The sequence below is a fragment of the Pteropus medius genome, unplaced genomic scaffold (assembly GCF_902729225.1).
Source record: "Pteropus medius unplaced genomic scaffold, Ma_sr-lr_union100, whole genome shotgun sequence".
Classification (NCBI taxonomy): domain Eukaryota; kingdom Metazoa; phylum Chordata; class Mammalia; order Chiroptera; family Pteropodidae; genus Pteropus; species Pteropus medius.
Window position 1 is genome coordinate 35960306 of NW_024344378.1, and position 19069 is coordinate 35979374.

Sequence of the window (19069 nt, forward strand, 5' to 3'; positions counted from 1 at the left end):
AACAGATTTCATTGATCACAAGTAAATTCTCAAGGTAATACTATGACATAGCAGGACTGCAACTCCTTGGAATGTCTTGATAAAGCAGCCCTCCACTCTGCACTCCTACCCCAACACACACATAAAGTCCTTTTTTGGGGAGGGTAATTTTATTTTAAATTATTTTAATAATTTTTTGCAATTACAGTTGACATACAATATTATATTAGTTTCAGGCATACGACATAGTGATTAGACATTTATATAACTGATGAAGTAAGTATCCAGATAAATATAGTACCCATCTGACACAATACATAGTTATACAATATTATAGACTATATTTCCTATGCTATACTTTATATCCCTATGATTATTTTGTAACTACCAATTTGTACTTCTTAATCCCTTCCCTTTTTTCACCCAGTTGCTCACCCCTTTCCCATCTGGCAACCATCAAAATATTATCTGTATTTATGAGTTTGTTTCTTTTCTTTTGTTTTGTTTTAGATTCAACATATAAGTGAAATCATATGGTATTTGTCTGTCTGACTTATTTCACTTAGCATAAGACCCTCTAGGTCCATCCATGTTGTTGCATATGGCAAGATTTTGTTCTCTTTTTATGGCTGAGTACTATTTCATTGTATATGCATACTACTGCTTTATCTATTCATCTGTTGATGGACTCTTAAGTTGCGTCCATATCTTGACTATTGTAAATAATACTGCAATGAACATATGGATGCATATGTCTTTTCAAATTACTGTTTTGGGTTTCTTTGGATAAATACCCAGAAGTAAAATTACTGGGTCCTTCTGTGTTTTAAAGTCTAGTTTGTCTAGTATAAATATTGCTATCCAACTTTTTTTTCATGTTTCCATTTTCATGAAATATCTTTTTCCTTCCCTTTACTTTCAGTCTGTGTGTGTCATTCGACCTAAAGTCAGTCTCTTGTAGGCAGCATATTTATTAAGAGTCTTGTTTTCTTATACATTCAGCCATGCTATGTCTTTTGATTGGCACATTTAATCTTTTTACATTTAAAATAATTGTTGATAGTAATTGTTAATATGTAGTTATTGCCATTTTATTATTCATATTTTTTATCTTTTTTTTTTCTTCTTCTTAAAGAGGGCCCTTTAACATTTTTTTGTAATGCAGGTTTGGTGCTGATGAACTCCTTTAGCCTTTTCTTTTCTGGGATGCTCCTCATCTGTCTTTCGATTTTAAATGATAGCTTTGCTGGGTAATCTTGATTGTAGGTCCTTGCTTTTCATCACTTTGAATATTTCATGCTAATCACTTTGGCCAGCAAAGTTTCTGTTGAGAAATCAACTGACAGTCTTATGGGAACTCCCTTGTAGGTAACTAATTGCTTTTCTCTTGCTGCTTTTAAGGTTCTTTTTCTTTCACCTTTAGCATTTCAATTATAATGTTTCTTTGCATGGCCTCTTTGAATTCATCATGTTTGAGACTCTCTGCACTTCCTAGGCTAGTATGTCTATTTCCTTTGCCAGGTTAGGGAAGTTTGTATGTAAAAGCCACTGGAAGAAGGTTAGGTGGTCCTACAAGTTGGGTGGCGTAGGGTCTCAGGGGATCACTAGGGTGGGGCAAACAGTGTTAGCCAGGTTGATGGAGACTCAGATATGGTGTCTGCCTGCATGTGCAGGCTGGGTGAGAAGGGGGCTCAACAAAGGAACAGTGCCTTCTGTCAGCACTTCTATCTGAGAGAAAGCTGTCCCTCCAGCCCCCGCCCTAAAGTCAGATAATTCAGATCCTCCCCCATATGTCCCTGGCACTTTTTGAGCTGATGCCCCAGCGCTGGAGCTCAGAGCAAGTGAGTCCCACAGCAGGTAAGTTGGTGAGTGGGCCTTTTAAGAGGAATGCCTGCCTCTCCAGTCACCCTCTTTCTCACTCAGCCACATTTCCACTGGTTTTCACGGCCAGAAGTTATGGGGACTTCTCTTTCTAGCACTGAAACCCTGGGCTGGGTAGCCTAGTATGCAGCTAGGACACTTTGCTCCTCCGGGAAGACCTTTGCAGTCAAGATATCCCTCCCAATATTTAATTGCCATACATGGGTGTGGGATCTGCCTATTTCACATGTCCACCCCTACTACCAGCATCAATGAAGCTTCTTCTGTATATCTTTAGTTACAGAATTTCTGTTCAGCTATACTTCAAGTGTTTCTCAATGATGGTTTTTCTGTAGTTTAGCTGTAATTTTAATGTAGTGATGGGAAGGACGTGAGCACAGCATTTTCCACTTCACCACCTTGACCAGAAGCCACACACATAAAGTCTTTAAAAGACATCAGTCTTCATATAGTCATTGAGAATATATCCAAAAGCACCAAGCCTAAACTCTTTACTCAGCATAAGCATAGATGACAGTAACTTGGCCTTGAGACATCTTTAAAGAGAGTATAGTTCCTACTTGAAAGCCCAGAACTGCCCATTTCTTGATTCACCCAGGGCACAGCTAGAATCTAGGCATTCTATTGCTACAAGATGACATTCTATTGCTACTTTCTAGCTCCAATATTTGATATTAATGGACTCAAAAAATACCACAGAAGACCAGCTGTTCTACTCTGTGGGGAGTTTTCAGATGAGTTAATGATTTTTTAAATGTGCAGTTAAGTGGCAGATTGCCAACATATGGGGGTTTTGTCACTTGTAGGAGGCATAACTATTAAAAAATACCACTTTTTTATTGTGTAAATGAACTTACATAGAAATAATTATAAAATAGAAGGCTGACTCCTGAGAAACTTTACACTTAAATTTAACATGCTTCCTTGGCTTAAAATATTCTACCTGTCATTTAATCTATGTGGTAGATGATTTTATCCCTTTTATATAGATGGGGAATCTGAGACTTGGAAATATTTGCTGAGTTTCCTAATATTAGCTATTCAGCAAACTTAGATTTGAGCCCATATCTGTCCAGATGTGCCAAAGTCTATATTCTTTCAATTACAGAAGCTATCACTTTTAGAATTTACCTTTAGAATTGGCAGCATATTCTTTCAAATAACTTCACTAGTAGTTGACCATTGTCCTTTCAAGGTAGATTTAATTTTGAAGAGTCAAATTCATTTGAAGTCATGACTGAGTAGATGACTTCATTGCATGATGTAATTTTTGTTATTTAGACTAGAAAAACCATGAGAGGACAAGGTGACTCCTCATTAATCTTTGCTTTCCTCTAGCACAAGTATTGTGTTTCACTTCTGTATTTTTTATTTAAAATTATTTGTTAAAATGTAACACAATGATCTATCATTAGCTCTATACTTACCATTAATTTGTTTATTAGGCGTTCTGTTAGAAGAACTCTGAAAGGATAGGATATAGTGTAGGTTAAGTTTTGATGGTGGCATCAGGATGCAGAACCTAATGCCACCTCAGTGGACTAGTTCTAGGAAGGGGGTGGGGTAGGCTAGGGGGTGGAGGGTGAGGAGGCTTTAGGGAGTGAAGGGTGAGACTCTGGGGTTGGAGGAGGGTGAAAAGGCTGGGGTGGCAGGCAGTGAGAAGGGTGTAGGGTGAGTAGCTGGGGTGTAAAGGGTAGGGATTCTCAGGGGAGGTAGAAAGTAGAAAGGTTGGGAGACAGAGGGTGAGGACACTGGGGTAGTGAAGCCTAAGGGGTGGAGACGGAAGGCTGGAAGTTGTGGAGGCTAGGCAGTCTATGGATGGTGGAGGGTGATAAATGGGGTGATGGAAAATAGGAAGGCTGGGGGAATTAGAGGATGGAGGAACTAGGGGAAGAGGTGGGAAGGCTGGGAAGTAAAAGGTAGGGAGGTTGGGAGATGGAAATTGGGAGAGGCCGGGGAGTGTATGAGTGAGAGGGTAGAAAATGGGGAGTTGTGGAGAGTGAGGAGGCTGGTAGTTTGAGGAGACTAGGTATGGTGTATAAGAGCAATGGATACTTGAGATATAAGATTAGACCCCAGAGATGGGGCTAGAGGGGAGAAAACAGAAAAAATAGGGAAACTTGCCTTTACAGCTTTATGAGAGAAGAGCACTCTAGGAGTGAAATATAATAAAATGTTATATAAAAGTATACTTTCAGGAACCACTTAGCACCTTGGAGGAGGTCATGGTAACCTCATTTGCCTCAGGGAGAGCTAAGTATTTTTCTCACTTGATTCATCATGGAATTAACTCCAGCTAAAATGCAAATCCCTCTATTTTTTGAGAGCCTTAATAACCTCCCTTCCTCAAATGTAGTTGTGGCCATTGTGGAATGATGATCTACCTTTAACCTCATCCATCACCAATAACCAGCAAAAGAAAAGTAATTCATAAATGTCTAAATATGCTTTAATTTATTCAGGCTATTCAGTTTTATGAGGTAGAGATGTGCGGCTTTTCTTCCCAGTTAACTATTTACTAAGAGCAAGTAGGTCTGTGTTAAAACATGGAATTCTAAAAGTGTACATATGGAAACACGTACATTTTACCTTAAGCAAATGGGGGGATAATTCTTGGAAACGGAACTTCAATAACATGGCTACCCTCATTTCTGCATCTATAAAAAGCAGCTCCAATTTTAGTGAGGCACCTAGAATGTTATAAAATGTCGGCATATAATTAATTCAAAATACTCTGTCATTAAATCATGTAATGATGCTTTGTGAGCATACATAAGCTTAATTGGGAGTAATGAAACTAAGGAGATTGAGCTCCAGAGTGCCATAAATAAAATAACAGCAGCTCCTGCAGTATAAATTTAGATTATTGGGTAATCTTGAAAAGTTCCCAAGGTTTGTTCTGGATTGACAGTCTATCTCTTCTATGTGAAGACAAATAAAGATTACTAAGTCTCCTGATGGGAAGATCTGAAGAGTTTCGGGCCTGTGGGATTGCTCTGTTACTAGCGGGTAGAGGATTTGTATGTAACCTGACCTAACAGTCAAATGAGCTCCTTCTGGTTTGCAGTGGAAGTGTGGGTAGAGCACACTCAGAGGGCAGGATGTTACATGGTAGTGAAAAGGGTTCTGCAAATTCAAGGTCAACATATTTGACTTCAATAATTTCAGTTTCCTCATCTGTAAAATGGGCAGAGCAATACTTGCTTTCCGAAGTTTTTTGAGGATGAAATGGAAAAGCTAATGGAATGCTTGACACAGTGCCTAGCCTGAGGGAGGTATTCAATAAATGCTATTGGTTTTCCTATGCCCCCAGCACAGAGTATCCTGCACAGTGTCAGAACAATAGATAATTGTTGATGTGACTAAAGTGTGCCCATTGAGACGAGTGTCCTAATGGGGTGGCCTATATTTCTAGACAGATACCGAAAGAACAAATGGAACTCAAAGCAGATTTAAGACTCAGGCTAATGGCAACAGAGAGGACTGGAAAAAAATATCACTAGGTCAATAGTGGTAGCTGGTCAACTCTGTGCTTCTCCATGGTCAGATCCCAATGTTGAGGGCAGAAAAGCAGACATGTGGAATTAATTCTGCCATTTCTCCTTCTTGTGCCCATGCAGGCATTACTGAATGCAGCCATCTGCTCGCCCTCTCTACCCGCATGAGTCCTCAGACTCTGGAATATGGACTTTAAGCAGGCATTCATGATCAGTTAACATGGGCACTTGTGATAATGCCTATTTGTTATTATGGCGTAACAGTGTATCCTATTGCCTGACTCACCCTATCAGTAGAATAGCAAAAGGAGATCAGCTACTCTTTTTTTTCTGCCCCCTTTCTCAATCTCTCCTAAAGCAAGAGGAAAGGGCTCTGTTTCTTTCTCTTTGTAGAGTGACTTTTAGTCTGTAGGTGATTCCTTATACTTGATATTTGATGCCACTTCAGATTCTATTAATTCTGATAATAACCATGGGCGAGAAGTGGGTTACATATTATTACCATTATTGTACACAGAAGAAACCAAGCCTCTGAGAAGTTGATGAACTTATGTAAGATAATAGAATCAGTAAGTGACATAGCTGGAACTTGAAGACTGAGATGTTCAACTTCAAAATCTGGCAATTATTTAGAGACAAGTGCCACCATTAATAAGTAATGTCAGGGAGAAGACTAGACAGTGACGGCACATTAGTGCTTCATAGAGGAGATGCTGGTCTTCAAAGAGAGGATAAGATTTGGAACTGACAAGACACACCAGGATGGCATTCTAGGCGAGGTATCATGAGCAATGGTACAGAAGTTCAACTTTGTGGGTATGGCAAGCAGTGGCGGTGGGTATCAGTCACAGGATAGAGACTGCTGTGACTGTTATGGAAGGTCGTAGAGGGATGCTATGGAATATTAGTAGATGAGTGGTCCAGGAAGATATAACTTCCAAGAGAAGGCTTTAAATGCAAGTCTGAGAATGTTGAATTAATTTTGTAATTATTGAGCTAAAATCTATGGTTTTAGATTTTAGCTAAACCCTTTGGAATCGATTTATATTTTCGGTTTGTCAAATATGGTCACTGCCTAAATTCCCTTGTCTTAATCCTAAAATATCTTTTAAAATTTAAGGCGTAAAGGAGATACCTGATATTCTTGAGTTGGCAAAAAAAAAAAAAAAAAAGTATCCTTTTCCTCCCACTCCCCTAGTGACTTTTACACCGTGTAACTTGGGACCATTGGTTTTTCCTGGGAAATAAGAATACTAAATATAAGTTTGATATACAACAGTCAATAAGGTTTATATATACGAATCCCAGCAAGTTAAATTTTATAAGAAAAGATTTCTTTCAAAATATCAAAGAGAAAACGACCCCAAACCCATGAAATAACAAAAGATGAGGCTTAAATAAGAAATGTGCAAGATTTGTGTAAAGGACATTTTAAAATGTTAATGAGGGATACAAAGCTGACTTGCACAAATGAAAACACTTTGTTTTGGGAATGATTCTTCATAAATATATCAATTTCTCTTAATTTAATGTATACATTTAATATAATTGATGATCAAAATACCTTCAGGATTATTTTAGAACTAGATAATCTGATGCTAAATTCATATGGAAAAATTAGGAAGCAATAATGACCACAAAAATTATGAAGAAGAGTAATAAGACCTAGTCTTATCTGATAGTAAATTATGAAAAGGCAGAGATTAAAATAGACTACATAATGGACTAAAATACAGTGCAGAAATAGATCCAAATAGATACATATTTAGTATATGATAAAAGTAGCATTGCTTATCAGTGGGAAAAGGGAATTGTTCAGCAAAGATTTTTTTTTAAGTATAAAAAGAAAAGAAAGACATCAGAGAAGTAAGTGCTAGAAGGAAAAATACATATATACATATATATGTGTGTTTGCATATTTTTGCAGAGAGGGGAAGGCTTTGCTAAGTATGATACAAAAATACAGAAATCATAAAAACTGTCAATATATTTCTTGAAATAAATCTTTTAATCTGCAAGAAAAAAACAGTACTCAAAATAATGTTAAATAGACATCTAAGAAAATATATTTGCATCTTATTGCTTAGAAAACAGGATTGTTTTTGTCATTTATGAATATAAGTAAATATGTGAAAAAACTAACAATTTGATTAAAAAATTATAAAAGATATGAATAGTTCATAGGAAAATAAAGTGTTTTTAAATATACGAAGAGATGTCCAATATCACAGATCATGAGATAATGCAGATTAAAACTACAGTGGCATTCCATCTTCACTTATCAGAATGGCAAAAATAAAGTACTTTGATATTGCATTGCATTTGTGAGATATGAGAAATAGTCCATATCAGACATCACTGGTGGGACAGTGACCGGCACAAATCTACAGAAGATAATTTGCAATATTTTTCAAAATTATAAATGCATTTTCCTTCTATCTCAGAAATTCCACTTCTAAGAATTTCTCCCATAAGTATACTAACACATACATATATGTAAAATATGTAGAAACATATTCATTTCATGATTATATATGACAGTAAAAGACTGTAACAACCTGTTAGTATGGTGCTGGTTAATTAAACTTGGTAGATACATATAATGAAATACTGTGCAGCTATTATGAATTAAAAGTAATGAATTTTAAATATTATCTCTGCTTTAACCACTGCACAGCTCCAAAATCTTTCTTCTTGGCAAAATCTCAAAAAATTGTCAGAAAAATGGGAGGGACTATTAGTGGTGACTTCTTTCTCCAGTCAAATTCATCATTATAAAGAATAATTCATTAGAAGGATAACTCATTACATTTTAGACAAGCAGAGTGAATAAACTGTGTCTGCCCTCTAATGTACATCCCTGAGAGTGAAAACAAAAGGATGAAAAAGATAGTTGTATGTCATAGTCAGAAATGTTCCTGGAAGATCTCTAAGGAGACAAAAATGGAAACTTCCTAGGTCTAGTTGTGGGGTTGATAACCTGCAACGAAGACACATAACAAGAGATATATCCTCAATACGGCATAACAAAATGTGAGGACCAGGACCCCAGAAGTGGGGCCTGGGTACTATGGCTTGCTGAAAATACAATGCTTGTCTTCCTGGTTGTCTAAGATGCATTGGGTGCTGATATGGGTGGGAGAAGGGCAAGGGGTGAAAGTCTGGGCGCCTGCGGCAGAGAGCTTCTCAGCCTTAGTAGCTTCCTTATCCCCCAGTAGCTGTCCACGGTCACCACCCTGGGAGCATCCCTGTGAGGAACATAAACTCATTTGGGTTTCTTATCAGGCTTAAGATGGAGAGGAAGAGAGAGAGGGAAAAAGAAAGAGAGAAGGAATCACTGAAATGAAGAATCTGACTGAGAAAGGTAAAAGAAAAAAGGAGTGGGAATGAAAGGGATATGTTGAGCTCTTCACTGCAGAACTCACCCAGAATATTCAAGCACAGGACCTAAAAATCTTCAGAGGTTTATGATCTTGTGAGTTGATTTTTATGCAGACTTTAAGTCTGAAAGCTCCGATCTGTTGGAAGATCCATTTAAATTACAATCAATGAGGAAGCAGGTAGGGAGCAAGTGCTGACTAGTGAAGGGCGATGGAACAGAGGGTTCCATCATAAAGGAGATTTGGACTAAGCAAAGGAACTTGCATAGGCTGTTTGGATTTTGCAAAAACAATCCCATGAAATTGGGGAGCTTTACATGAAAAACAAAACCTAACTGCATGCACTTTTCAATGGCAAACCTAGCTGAGTTGAGCACTCAGAATGAAGCTGATCAATGACATCAGTTATTGGATTTAGGGCCCATTCTAATCTAGTATGACTTCATCTTAACTTGATTACATCTGCAAAGACCTTCTTTCCAGATAAAGTCATACTCACAGGTACTAGGGGTTGAGACTTCAATATATATTTTTGGGGAACACAATTCAACCCGTTACAGATACTTTGTATAAGCTGCCTTCATTTTGCTTAAAGCTATTTTACCCATGAGACCAGCAGTGGCCAAACTTTTGAGATCCATTTTTTCCACCTCTTCATTTACAGACCTATAATATTCTTTCTAGAGTTGTACTTGCACTTGGTAAAAGTATAGCTAAGAAGCAAGGGATAGTGACACCTTCTCACCTTCTCTGTCACTAGACTGATAGGCATTAAATTACTGACAAGACAGATGCCCTGGGAGCAAATGGCTAGTAGAGAAAAAAAAGAGTAGCAGTCAAAGTACACATGAAGACAGCTCATTTGAGAGCTCTTTTTCCTGCTCACACATTCGAATACCTATTTGACAAAATAACAAGAAGTTATTTGGCTTCACATAGCCATCAGTTTGTTCTGTCCCCAGTACCTGAATGTCTGTGACAAAGCACAGAATTCTGGATAGGTAGAGTAAGCAGCCTCTTGAGATTACTTGGGTACATTTTTTTTTTTTCTGTTAAAAAGAAATTGTTATAAGAAAACTCCCGAAATCCAGTTTCAACTCAACTTCTTTTAAGTCCATATAAATACTTGAAACAAAGAAACACCTTTGCTAATTGGTCAGTGAGCTTTCATTTCCACTGGGAATTGTAGGCATGATGCATTTTAAGTGGACAACTCTAATTCCAATCTGTCAATGAAGAGAGGCTTTAGGATCAGGTTGCCAGGGCCTAGGATTAAGATCATAGAGATGTACAGAGGAGAGGAGAAGTAGAGATAAGGAAGAAGTGAGGTCAAGAGCAACAGATACAAAAATCAGAGGGCAAGGTAAGGTGAAAGCTCTAAATTGGATGGAGGCAGATATGTTCACTGAAGAGAATTCTTAGTGTCTCCCACACTTGTTTGGACTTGGGCATATCTTATAATGCTCTAAGGTGGCTCCTGCAGCATCATGGAGGTTTTACTAAAGCAGTTCACTTTAAGGGAATCCTTATGTGCACATTGTAGATTTTGTTGCTATATTTAAGGAAAATGGTGTAGAGTTAGGGAGAGAGGAAAGAGGATTCAGGACTTCTATTCCTTTGCTGTTTGTAGTCCAGATACATTAATTCTATACTATATTATTTTACAACCTTCTAACTCCACTCTACAGTGGAGTTAGCATAAGCCAGAAGTATCTTTTTTCTCATTTATAAATGTAGTAAAGGAAGTTCCTTGGAGATAGAGAACATAAAATGCATTTCATTGAATGGCTGGAGAGAGAAGGCAATCCAAATATATTGACTCTGGCTGTGGAAACAATGTTATACAGAAAATGACCCATTTTGCATGTCAGCTCTCCCCCTCCCTACGACAGGCCATACCAACTGCTAAGAAGTCATTGAGGCTGTTACGTGGCTTGGAGCCTCTGCGATGATGCAAATAGAGGGCTCAGAGTAAGCTGACTTCTGCGATTGACTCATGCTACTTGACAGAAATATTTGACTCATACTCCTCTATGGCTTTACAGTTGTGCATATGAGTCTAAAATATTGTTGTAAAATAAGAAGGAAGTTATTGATCTATATGGGGACAAGAAATATATGTAAATAAGCTCCCACAGTTATGCCTGTATGACTAGTAGGGGATGAATATACTCAAAAGTTTTAGGAAGTAACTGTGTTGGTGATATTTATTAAGAATTGGGAGTTTTTTATGTATTGAGATTTAGGGGGTCCCAAGAAATGGTTCCTCTCAAAAAATTTTCAATTAGGACTCCATAAAATTTTCACTTCCTTGTAGAAAGGCAGGGCTCCCCAATTAAGAGATGTGCAGCTACCAATGAGCTTTGCAGCCAACATGGTAGCCCTCCAAGCCAGATGTCATTACCATCTTCTTCATTGCTGTTCTGTCTCCTCTGGTAGGAAATCCCAGAGAGTGTCACGCAGGAGTGGCACTGCCTTCTCACTTGTTCTACTGGCCCTGTGATTATTATTCCTCCAGGTTTCAAGGAAATGAATAGAAGCTTCTTCTACACAAGAAATTTAGGGCACCTTGAGTTAAAGCATTAAGTCATCTGCTAATTTTATATAAGACATGTAAGTCTCAGCCTTCTTTAATATATTTGTGTAATTTTAGAATTGACATAGGAGCATGTGGACCTAGACTTGGACTAAAAAGTCCCAAATTTTAATCTCAGCTTTTCATATCATGGCTTTTACAATTTTGGTCAAGTTACATACTTTTTTGAGGTTCATTTTCTTCACATGTAAAACTAGACTAACAGTATTTATCCCTTAGCTTTTTTCTAAGGTTAGGATGTTAAGCTATGTCTGAAACATAGTAGAGGGTTAATAAATGTTTATCTAATAAGTAAATCATTACTTTACACTCTTCCAAATGTTTTATCTATATTATCCACTTGTTCTTTTAATACCCTAATGAAGTACACGGGGTAATGAGGACAAAACCAAGATTAGAACCCATTATTCTGACTGTGAAGGACTAGATCTAGTGTTTTTCAACAGCACATATCTAAAAAGGAATAATAAGATAGCATATCCACCTACTTAATTACTTAGGACTTTAAAGAATTAGATCGAAACAGTCAGAGGGTGAAAGGACTTTCCATTTGAATAAAATATTCAGCTGTCACTCCTTATTTAGTAAGTAAATTCATTTACTCCCAGGTATTGGGCTGCATCTTACCACTGTTCAATTTGGGAAGCTCATTTCAGGAGCTTAGCACAGCAAGTTTCTCCTATATAAGTCCCAAGAGGCCATCTAAAGTACCTAAGCAGTATAGCTTGAAGTCAGCGCTGTCAGGGCCCTTTGGGGCAGTTGACACAATGACTGACTTACTCATTGCCAGCTCATATATATCAAGTCACAAGTTTTCTCGAATCTCAAGATGTACTCATTTTTTCCCCTCCAGTTAATGAGCATTTGGAACAGTTCCTTTGGAGGGATTCTGGTCCTCCTCCTCACCCAGGAGACTCAGAGAGAGAGATACACTCATTGGTTCTGACCTGAATTATTGTCTTTGCTGGAAATGATTACTCTCTTCAAATGCCATGGTGAGTAGCCATGAATAATACTGCTCTATTTGAGGTATCTGATTAGTGAGAAATGTGCCTGTCCCAGGAAAAATTCTCTTCTATCTTTAAATTATAAGCATTTGCATGAGTTCATGAGCATAAATTAATATGCCTATGAATCCAGCTTTTGGAATAGTTAATAGGAAATGAAGATTTATCAAGTAATCCCACAATGGACCCTCAAAAAAAAAAAAAAAGGTAGTTTAAGTTTCTCAAGAGATTTTCATTTTAAGAAACATCTAGCAAGAAATCTCAACATAAACTTTTGTTGTTCTTTTTGAAATGGCTCTAAATAGTGCTGAAAGTGTTTAACTTGTTTCAAAGATGCTAATTTGAGCCTCAGACAGCTGCAGTGGTTATTAATATGAGCACAATAGCCGACAATTTGATAACAGCCTCTAGTTTTCATGTACTCCTTTCATACTAAATGCCCCTTTTGTGCACAGGGCATAAAAACCACAGTCAGATGACTGACTTGGGAGACATGCCTGTAGAATGACCAATATCTGAAAGTTGTTTTTTTGTTTTTTTTTTTTTAAGAGTGAGACTACCCTTTTAAAAGGGAAATTGGTAGTGGCATATGTCATATTAGATTACAAATCTTTAGCACATCATTAGTGTTTCCATAGTGCAGTGAAAACTTGAGCAGATAAAATTTATTAATAGAATTGGTGAGGAATGATGTGTTCTTAATGTGTATTTACTCTAAAATGTAAAAGGATCATGGGACATTGACCTAGAATTAGAGCAAATAGGCATTTTGTCATTCAGCTGAAATGTGATTTAGAGGTGAACATTTGAAATAAAATTTATTTTTTGCCTGCTTATTCTTTGTAATTTTCCAAGAAGTAATGCTGTCTAAATGAAAAACAACAACAACAGAAAAATATCTGATGGCATATATTTTCTTTCCTTAGTTCAGTTTCATGAGTCTGTGCCAGATTGATGTGTACTTGTATATGGTCTGAGGTTTTTCTTACAGAGCACCATTTTGCTTGGTTGAACTTTGTTTTGTAAATGCACAAAGGCTTAAATCATCCTTGGGGATCTCTGCATGTGTCACATTCACTAGACAACTTGTCTAACTCTGTGAATATGTTTCTTTTGAAAGACTCAGCTAATCCATTGTTTTAATAAAATCAAATAACCAACTAAATGCTGAAGTTGTACAACTTATTTTCTCTGACCCAGGCTGAGCCAAAAGCATAATTATAAAGTACAGGGATTTTCCTATAGTGTATGCTTACACAATTAAAACTGGATATCTTAAAAAGTGACTATAGAGAGACTGATTAATTAGGAAACACATCTAGCTTCAAGCACCCTGTCTTCTCAGAAAGAAGATAAACTCTATAAGGCCAGAGATTGTGTCTGATTTTTCATTCTGAATCCTCTGTACCTGGTCTGGTGTCTGTCACATGACTGACCAACTGACTGACTGAATGAATTCTTATAGGACTTGAATATTGATACAGGACTTGAATGTAAATTGTTTAATTTAATCCTCACTACCAATATATGGGGGTATTCTTAATATCTCCATTTTACAGAGAAAGACATTTAAGCTCAAGTTGCATTGATTTGCCCAAAGTTATCCAGCTAGGGAGGGCAGGGGTAAAACTTGAATCTCTATCTTTTCACTCCTAAGTCTAGGCAATTGCTAAGTCTTCATAATATCAAATCACTGTTCTTATAGTTTACTTCTGCTATAGAACATATCTTAGCCTTTAGGTGTAAGCGAACTTTCTATGAAGGACCAGATGGTAAATATTTAATGTTTTGCAGACCATATGAACTCTATCACACAGCTCCTCAATTCTGCCATTGTAACATGGAATCAGGCATGGACTACATATATAAACAAATAACCATGTATGTGTTCCAGTAAAAATTGGTTTATAAAATAGGTGATGGGCTGGATTTCGTACATGGGCTATAATTTGCAGTCCCTAGTATAACAGAACAGAGAATATTCTCAGAAAATATGACATTTAAGTTATAGTTCAGGCTATATCATTAGAAATGGAAATAGTAAGACAACAAAAAGCTACCATTTATTCAACAATTCAGGAAATATAATGCACTTCATTCAATTTATCTCATTTAACAAATCTATGCACACGTTTTGCAACTCAGTCAAGGGCATTGTGGTATTAGTTGCACAGCTGTGTTTAAACCATGTCTGCCTACTTCAGCATCCCCTCAAAACTTCAAAACTGTGATCATAAGCTCCTGCTCTCACCAACATCAAACAACAGCACTGCAGGATCTGAAAGAAGTGAGCCCGTTATCTTTGATGACATGAAATCCAGGAAGAAATGATGCTTTGTGTTCCCACAAGCTGGAGTATGGGGATGCTGGCTGCCTAACATGAGCTCACCACTGCCTGATGCACCCGCTGATGGCACAGGAGTCTGGAGAGAACAGTGGGATGTCTGCTGCTCCATTTGGCATTTATTAACTGCTCTTTCTCTGGGCCCTGACTCCTCTCTAATACATCAATGTAAATGTTTTCCTTTCTTTGAATACCTAATAAAGAACTCATTTAAATAGGATTATCTACAGATGGTATAAGATAGAGTAAGACAATGTCACTATACAAAATTCAAAGATGTGCAAACCTGCACCCTGGGCTACAACACCTTCTCACCCTGTCAGCTTCAGGAATGTGTGTTTTATGCCAAAAACAGACAGCCCTACTCAGTAGGCGTGGCCACCAGACAGAGTTTTCTGGATTGGACATGTTTATGTTACCCTCATAGAGCTTTGAAAGGGTGTTGTCATGAGGCTGTGGTGCTGGAATCCTGGTCACAGGAATGTGGCTAGGTAGCACAGTGATAAGTTTAGGTAGGCATGACTGATTTTTCAATGAAATAATGTTCTAAATTAAGAGCTCCCCTTAAGGGAAAAGAATACAGGCAAAAGAATACAGGTAAGTTTCCATCAGCACAAGAATTAAATAGTCTTCTCCTGATTTTCTTCCACTGTCAATCCAGCATTAGTGCCTGAAACCATTAAATTGCAAAGTATGAACATTTCAGGGAATGTGAGATGAAAAGAGATAGAGAAGCATTTCCTGAATGTCCCAAGGAAGAATATGAGTTGTTGAGAAGTAACCAAAAGTACTAAATCTCTAGGAATGACAAGATTAAGAGAAGTTAAATATAGAATGTGAACCAGGAAATCTGATCCCTTTGGACTGCCAGATTTCTCTTCAAGGACAGTGGTGGAAGTTGGGGACCAGGTTTATAAAAGCTGTCCACACTTGATGCTTAGGCAAGGTAATTCACCTGTCTCCTTTCCAATAGTCTCAAATTTAGTTTAACATTGGCTGTTCTGTTATAGAGACATGCATGATACAGTTTTACAAAATCTATTTTTTTTCCAGTGGCCCTTAGCTTTCTGCATAAATTTGTATCTAGCATTTACTCTAGGCATAGCCTAGTGTTAGGTGCTGAGAGGAATAGTGAGAGAATGACAAAAGGGTCCTAGTACGGTCTCCTGGGTGAAGAGACAAAAATGGAAGCGTGTGAGCATATGCAAACATATACATGTGTAAACACAGACAGGTATCAGCTAAGCACAGGGCAGGGCAGATACATTAGCAATTAACAAACACATAGCTCTGAACAATGTTTCAGATATTTACAGAAGTGACAGATAAAGGTAAAGTGGATCAGTTAGTATTTCCTAAACTTTAATGCACAATCAAATCCCCTGAGGATCTTGTTAGAATGCAGATTCTGATTCAGTAGATCTTGGGTAAGACCCAAGATTCTGCATTTCTAACAGGCTTCTGGTTTGTTTATTCATGCATTTGTTCATTATTAAATCTATCTTGCACCATATATTGCGCTCTAAACGGAGATAAAACAATAAGCCTTTCCCTCAAGAAGAGGACAGATAAAGTTAAGATTATAATTTCATAACTGATAGAAATATTCCCAGAGTTCTTTTTGATAAATAAGTTGTTATGGGAAAATGAAGTACAAGTAGGAAGAAGAGCATGTGTGAAGGCCTAGAGGAGTTGTTCAAAAGTGTTGTTAACAATGTTTTAAGTCTTGTGATATGGCCAAAGCAAAGGCTCTGGTTGTAATAGCAGAGGAAGGAAGAGCTGGACGGTGGTCAAGGGCCAGGTCATAGAGGGCCCTGTGTGCCAAGCCAAGACATTGGCACAACATCTTGAAAGCTAAGGTGAACTGGGGAAGGGAATCCAGAGGCAGCTCAGAAGCGCCCTTATCCAGAAGGTGTATCCTTGGCTTTGTCCTTTCACTCACAGATGACCACGTCAATTCCCCTCTAGGTCTTAAGCACTTGATTATATTTTATCTGATTTGGTGCCTACCCCTCACACCCACCCCAAACATGTGAACCTCTACTGCTTCAGTTTATGTTGCTCTAATCGTTTTCTTTAGAAAAAGTTAGTAATGCAAAGAAACAAAAATGATTAGTCCAAAGCAGGGCCTCTCAGAGGTTAAGAAAAGCTCCAGCAACTTCTAATAATCGAGTTTCCTAGTTTATTGAAAAAATAAACACAAAAATAAGGTGAAAAAGTTTTCAATATATTTTAAATATTCCCTTGAATAAATTAAGACTTACACCATAATACATCTACTGAAAGCATATGCTATTTTAAAGATAATTACAGTTTATAAACAAAGTACATTAGAAACTGAATAGGGCATAAAATTAATGTTTGCTTTCAATTCTGTATCTCCATGATTGTATACATAACCTAATTTATAGACAAAAAGTGAGAAAATGAGGACTTATGTAAATGTGAGGCTAGGCCAAACTGTCAGTCCCATCCCTTACCCTACCTATCCATCTACCCTCAGGCCAATCTGACCCAGAAGCTTTTGAGATTCTATTTTCTTGTTTAATTATTGGATAAACAATTCACTAGACCTCACAGAGAAGAGTATTACATTGACCGAAAGGTATGCAAGGTGACCGATGACCAAATATCAGTGACCTTCAAAAGCTACTTTGAGGGCTGACCACAGAACCCACATGTTGCTCCAACTTAATGCCAACATTGTCACTGACAGAAACCTCTGAAGAGGAAATGTGCATGTCATCATGTGACAGACACTCTAGCAGGTCCTCTATCAACACTCCTCTTTTTTTTTTCTTTTTGACTTAGTGGAAAATTTCTTGATTTGAAGAGACAGGTTTATTTTGGAGACAGTGAAACACAAATGAATGCACAAACAAAAGGCATATCTGGCAGCATAAGAAGCAGTTTGCAGTTTAAAACATAATGATACAAACCAGATTTAGCTCCCATTCCCTGAACCAGCCAAAAAAGCAGCCACTGCATGTGACTGGCAAGCCTCATGCAGCATGCCGATCCATCATGCCCATCCATCTCTGCGGTGCCTTGGCTGTCTCTGTACATTACGAGTGCAGATCTTTGTAGGAATAGCTCCTGTGCTTTAATAATTTTTTTCTTTTTTTTTTAGAAAAATAAAACAAGATCTGGATCTATACTGAGTCTTATCAGAGAACTTACCGAGAGGAAAGAGCTGTGTTGTAAGTTTTGAAGAGCAAAGGTGCATCTCGACAAGGGGGGAGAATTAAACTATTGTCTAGTCACTGATAGATTAAAATTGTCCACTCTGGGCAAAGATCTCTGGAGTGAAATTTTATGGTTATGTCTTTTAAAAGCTACGTAAATCAGCTAGCATAAAGCTGACAGGACCTTGCAGGCTTCTGCAAGAACACGCTGTCCCTTTCATTTGTTTAAGAGAATGCTGTCCCTGCTCAAAGGCCTGCAGTGAGCCGTGCCAGTTCATTTTGGCTTGGGCCATGAGAGCTTGATGCAGTCTGGTGGGTGGTGGGGGTGGCGTGGCGCAGACAACATTTGAATGAAAAAGGATTCTGCTCATTAGAGACAAAGGAGCCACAGAGCCATGGACATTGGACCTGGAGGATTTACTATTTTCTGCCCTTTCCAACATAGTAAAAGAACTGCTGGCTTCACTGATAACTTAAACTTTTTCTGAATGCTGAACTCTTGTTTTTGGAGCTACATTTTCAGGGCCTGACAAAGTAAAGTTAAATCAATCAAAGTAGTTAAATAGACCACTTTGATCCATCTATGATTAACTGTCCTGTAGAATGTAGAGGTGGGTATCTGGTCCTGAGGAGGAAGAAGATGGTTGGAAATCATAGTTGCAGTGGGAACAGTGAGCTTGGTAGACTATAAGGATGTCAGAGCAGAAGGGACTTAAGAGGTAACCAGACTGGATGCCCTCATTTATACAGATGAAGCAATGGAAGGAGAGACCCTGTGTGACTTGCAGAGGGTCGCACAAGGAAATGTTATTGGATTAGAGTATACCCAGCAAGTAGAACTTCTGATTCCTGTGAGTGTGGCATACTTACTGCAAAAGTAGCTCCAATTCTTTCCCTCTCTTTATCCCTCTCTATAACCAGAGAAATGCCCAGCCAGGCCTGATCAAGATCAGCAGATGGATCTGGCCAACTGTGGATTTGTGAGTAATAATAATGGATACTACTCTAAACCTCTCAGTTTTGGGGTGGTTTGTTTGTAGCATTCTTGTGGCAATATGTAACTGTTTGGCAACGTGATTAAGAAGTCCTTCACTGAAAGTAGAAAGAAAAAGCAGATAATCCCCCAACGTGTTAAATCCTGAAGTTTCTATTATCCGGGAACAGTGGCCAATATAGAGGATGAGAATATATCCTGGAAAT

General features: G+C 37.9%; 1 long non-coding RNA gene across 1 annotated transcript; it reads left to right on the forward strand.

The window, feature by feature from the left end:
• The first annotated feature begins 12198 nt into the window (after positions 1–12198).
• On the forward strand, positions 12199–18848 carry LOC120609388 (uncharacterized). The gene is made up of 3 exons (XR_005654761.1): positions 12199–12328; positions 17815–17884; positions 18791–18848. It is a non-coding gene; the product is annotated as an uncharacterized LOC120609388 (long non-coding RNA).
• Positions 18849–19069: the final 221 nt, after the last annotated feature.